The 5,591-nt window shown below is 37.3% G+C and overlaps 1 long non-coding RNA gene across 1 annotated transcript; it reads right to left on the minus strand.

The window, feature by feature from the left end:
* Positions 1-414: 414 nt before the first annotated feature.
* Positions 415-908, minus strand: LOC147904496 (uncharacterized). The gene is made up of 3 exons (XR_015543121.1): positions 837-908; positions 691-744; positions 415-607 (listed from the first exon to the last, which is right to left on the minus strand). It is a non-coding gene; the product is annotated as an uncharacterized LOC147904496 (long non-coding RNA).
* Positions 909-5,591: the final 4,683 nt, after the last annotated feature.

Genomic DNA, 5,591 nt, shown 5'->3' on the forward strand with positions numbered 1-5,591 from the left:
ATACCATGGTATTTACAGTATCCATGTGGAAGCTTGTCATGAATGACTACACGTCTAACAACTTCCAAGCCTTGAACAAATGCAAAGCGCTCCATCCACGAAATACAATGTCCTACAATCAAATGACACTATCTCATACAAGAAAAATGGGAATAGAGGACATATAACAACAATAGTGCTAGATATTGAACCTTACCTACCATAGGACATATAACTACCAGCCAACCACTATCTGATAATGAAGCTGCTACAACGGCAAGCCCATAACGCACATGGTCCTCCAATAAGAGGTTCCAAACTGGGATGGGTTCTCTCTCATCAAGTGGAAATCCAGTGGGAAAGTCAACCAATATAAAATCCGCAGCCCACTTAATCTTCTTACCCAACTGCATGTAGTCTCGATCAGGGCTAACTACATTCATGAAAAACTCATGCAAAATAGTATACTTTTCATTTTTCTTGGACTGTGAAAAGTCCATGCCCATGGTTATGTAATCACCCACCATACAAGCATATAATGGAGTGATACCACGAGTCGATAGACTATCCGGTGATTGTGCCTTATGAAATACATAATGTTGTACTAACTTTGTGATAGATTGTGAACCTACATGGAAAATTTATATCAAACACAACCAAAGGAAATTTTGAAACACCGATAGCAAGAACAAAAAATAACTAGAACCTTACTTGCATGCTCCATTTGATCCTTATCTTGCCTTGGTGGACTAGATGGCTCCTCATCTAAATGGATAGGAAAGAATAACGTTAGTATACTATTCCAAACCCTCATCATAAACAATATTAGGAACTCAACATGTATGTATATTTCTTACCTTTCTTTTGAGCTTGTTCTTGTTTTTGTGCTTGTGTTTTTGTTTTTCTAGAGCTTCCCCCTATTTTATCCTTACTTTCCTCAATGTCCTTAGATGAAGCATATTTCTTGTGAAAGTCTCTCTCACGTACCAATACTTGTCCCTTGGGGAAGTCTATCCACCAAGGACAATTTGCAAGTTCCCATTGAGTGTGATTGTGCATGCCAGGAGGATACATACAAGCAGCATGACCAATTTCCACCCAACTCTTGCACAAATTTGGAATCTCTAAGATCTTTCTCTCTCTTACCAAATGAGCAAGATACCTACAAATCAACAATCACTAATTATTTGGACCTCCTATATATAGAAAGGTTCACAAAAAATTTGAGACAAATAAAAATGATTGTCAAGTTCAATGTTGTTATAAGCTTCACAAAACAAATAGAAAAGCACCATCATGAAAACTAAAAGGGACCAACCTGTAGACAACCCTGTGAGCGACCATGTCCAACTCAGAGAGATCGTCTGCTTTCTTTCCTCCCTTACTCTCAATCTTTGAATCCTTTGATCGTAGAGCTAAGAACAAATGCTTTCTTCCTTCTAATTTTATGTCCTCCATGTATTGTTGCATTGTGTAATCTTTTGGTGTCTCTAAAGGAATGCCCATGGTTGTTACAATCCTCAAGTCATCAAGAACTTTCAAAGCCTGGGTCTCTACTTTCTCAAGAAATATCTCTCTATTAATCCATCTACACAAGTGAAAAACAAAGTATTCACACAACTAAGACTTATGGCACTTCTATAATATATACAAACACTGCAAAATAAGTTTATTTATGAAAGGAACAACTCACCCTCTATACTCCACATCCCCCACAGGCATGAAATACATATCCCTCATTGGTTTGGTAGCCTCTAACAAGGAAAGAAAAATGATTTTTTTCTCCAATCTCAAATCAGACTTTGCTATGAGTTGCAGCTTCTCCAAAGTTACACAAGAGTCTAGACCATCAAATCGCAAGGCAAATAACTTTTCCAACCAGGCCTCACCCAAGCCTGGATCTATGCAATTCAAAACCTATCCAAGCATTGCATGTTAGATGCATAAAATGATTTAAAAATGTACAACAAGAAGAATTAAACTCTCACCTTTCCCATCCTGTCAGCAATTCTCTTTTGAATCAGGACGCGTTGCTTTCCTTCAGCTTCTATTCTTTGGTCTATAGGCATCTTTGTGGATATCTTATCAATTGCTTTTTTAAGCTCTGTATTGTACTCAACCTACACAAAAGATTTCCTTTTATAGAAAGAAAAGGAATGAAAGAGAATAAGCACCAAGAGAAGTGTAGCATTAAACCTGAAAGACCAATCTTGCAAGATAGCCTCTTGTCAATGGAAACCAAGGCCTTTTTCCTTTACTCTCATGAGCCCTCCAGTTCTCTATGAATTTTACTTCATTAGGAGACAATGATTTCATAAATATCGTAGGATCACACTCACAAATGTTGTGCATTTATGAGTGTGTCTCGGAGGCTAGGTTTGACGATGGCATGCTCATTCATACTACAAGATACATCAAAAGATTAGTTCGTTTGTACAAAATAAAAATAATGAAGGTAAAGAATTATACAACACAAAATAATGAAAGAAAAAAAGGTATCAAAGTACTTACGAATTCATGCGCTGTAGGCCAGCCAATAGAGCAATCTCACTTATTTTTCTAGGATCAATTATCGTGCAAACCACTCTTATGTGTCATTTTTTGTTTGTAGGAAAGATATCCTTTATAACACTCATCCAAGCAGTAGTCCTATGATTTCGCTCCCAAACAAAAAACATCCTTCTTGACATAAATTTAAATTCATGACTTGATAGCGTCATTCTCAAACTCTTCATTAACATCTCTCCAAGTGGGAGACCACCTCTCCATCATATCATCTGTCACTACTACCTCCTCTCCATCACTTTTGCAAACGGACACTATGAAAGATCCTTTCTCTGGAAGGTAGCCCTCCACTTGGAATGTGCTTTTTAGTGAAGACACATCATCACGCAGTCCTCGTACTCGTGCATAGGGGATCAATCTACATAATGGAATGCGAGGACAATGATATGAATCAAGCATCCTGCATTTTCCAATCACATCACCTCCTCCTTCCACTTGCACTTCAGTGTCATCCAATTCAACCTCCTCCAATCTTGGTCCTTCATCTCTTTGAACAGAGGATGTATCAAGCTCAGAACCTGCTGCACTCCCTGGTTCTTCTATCCCACCTACTGATGATTGGGCAGGGGGATCTATTTTCTTTCCTCTTGCTAACTTTGGAGGCAGAGCCTCTTGAGGCTTTTTACCTTTCCTTCCAGTCATCCTGAAATGAAATACAAAAATAACACCTTTTCATACACTGGTTACATATGAAATGAGATTGCAAGACAATGAAAATCTAATCCAAGAGCAAATATAGCATAGCAAACTATAGAAAAAATCTATTGTTCACAGCACATGCTATTCTTCTCCAAAACATTCTATGAAGATCAAGAGTTCAATGTGAGCACAACTCTTAAATTTTTTAAACACTAATCAGAGACATGTTTACACTATCATTTTGAACACATGCATTTAGGGTCTAGTTTATCTTAGAGCCAACAGTCAAACTGCTATACTATTAAAGATACATTGAGCTAACAGTCAAACTAATATACTATTATTGATACATAGAGCTAACATTCAAACTCCTATACATAGATGTGTATAAAGGAATATCTAAACATATTTATTTATCTTTATACACATGTCTTTATTTATCTTTAAACACATCTGTTTGAGATCTATTTTCACATATTTATGCATATGTCTGCATATCCTTTTCTATGTACAAATAAGAAAACACATGTAAATAGTTTTATGTATGCATGTATAAACTTATCTATGTATGAATTTATATCTGCATATACATACATAACCTCTCAAACTCTCAACCCCATATAGCACTCATTTGCTAATGGAAGAGACCGCATCTTCCATGCATATGCTTACATTTACAATAGACTTCCATATATACATCTTGACATTTTCATACATGACATATGGACACAAATAAATGTATAACACACATACATGTCTATGAATACTTAAGCATGTCTATTTATATACATGTGATCTTTTGGGGGATTTCTCCATTATTCCATAAACTCTCACCCCCTTCCATAGAGGACTTTCCTCAATCAAGGAGTTCCTCCTTTAACTTGAGGCATGATTCAAGAATGTAGATTAAAAGCAAAAGCATACAATGTGTTGGCAAAATCATCCTTGTGGTCAAAATAACTCGCAGAATTGAAAGCTACATAGATGACATTTATGTCGACCTTATATCTACTTAACTCTTCCTCTTTGAGATCTTATGTCCAAAGAGCATTCATATATAATAAAAATCTTAAAATGTATAGGTTGAATGCAATTGTGAAAGCACACATTAGTAGTGTGCATTTTAGTGCTATTTCTACCAAAATGGACAGATGTCAACACGTTGTCCATTTCAGTGAAAAGGGCATATAAAATGCTACCCCAATACAAGGCCACTATTGAGTAAGACTTGACACAAGATGGCTTGACACAGTAACTCTGGGATTTGGAAGCTAACTTTATTTTCAGGTCACCATGCAGGTCAAGTGTGGGAGCATTCTTGATCCGAACAACCAATCTTATTGTAGGAAGACTGTTGCAAGTGTGGGAGCATATCAATGTCCTAAATTGTGAAGCTTTTTCTACCAAAAAAGACAGCGCGTCAATGAAGCAAAAGACATCTGAATGCCACCCCACTGAAAGCCTATTATGAAGCTTAAAAGAGGCTAATTTTGATGCTTGGGATACCGAAATGGACAGCGCGTTGACGTGCTGCCCATTTTGGTGTCACAAGCATCAAAATTTCCTTCTTTACTCAAATATGAAGGTGGTACATGAAAGATACAAGGTGGTCAACACGCTGTCCATTTCAATGGAAAGGGTATCCAAAATGCTCCTACAAGTGCTTAACACAATTTCGAAATCAATTTGAGGATGTGAGGAGAAGAAGGATTCACAATTTCGAAATCAATTTGAGTCGCATAGACAAGAATCGATGAAAGTTTTTAAAGTTTTTAGTATACCCCCAATGCTTTTTAGTATACCTCCTAAGACGCGCTGCCCTTTCTCATGGAAAGTAGATCAAAGAGGACCCAATGATTTTGATCTACTTTCCATGAGAAAGGGCAGGGCGTAGTATTATCCCAATGCTTTTTAGTATACCTCCTTTGACATGATTCTAATCTACTTTCCATGAGAAAGGACAGTGCATCAACGCGCTGTCCTTTCTCATGGAAAGTAGGTCAAAAAAAGAGATGATTTTGATCTACTTTCCATGAGAAAGGGCAGTGCGTCAAAAGGGCAGTGCGTCAAAAGCGCTGTCCTTTCTCATGGAAAGTAGGTCAAAAAAAGAGATGATTTTGATCTACTTTCCATGAGAAAGGGCAGCGCATCAAAAGGGCAGCGCGTTGTCTCATGGAAAGTAGATAAAAAAAAGAGATGATTTTGATCGACTTTCCATGAGAAAGGGTAGCGTGTTGACGCGTTGCCCTTTCTCATGGAAAGTAGATCAAAAGAGTGTAGATCAAAAGAGTGTCCTCTTTTGATCTACTTTCTATGAGAAAGGACGCGCTGCCCTTTCTCATGGAAAATAGATCAAAAGAGTGTAGATCAAAAGAGTGTCCTCTTTTGATCTACTTTCCATGAGAAAG

The sequence above is a fragment of the Dipteris shenzhenensis genome, chromosome 2, assembly GCF_047967505.1.
Source record: "Dipteris shenzhenensis isolate YYH24624 ecotype China chromosome 2, Dip_SZ_1.0, whole genome shotgun sequence".
NCBI classification, from domain to species: Eukaryota; Viridiplantae; Streptophyta; class Polypodiopsida; order Gleicheniales; family Dipteridaceae; genus Dipteris; species Dipteris shenzhenensis.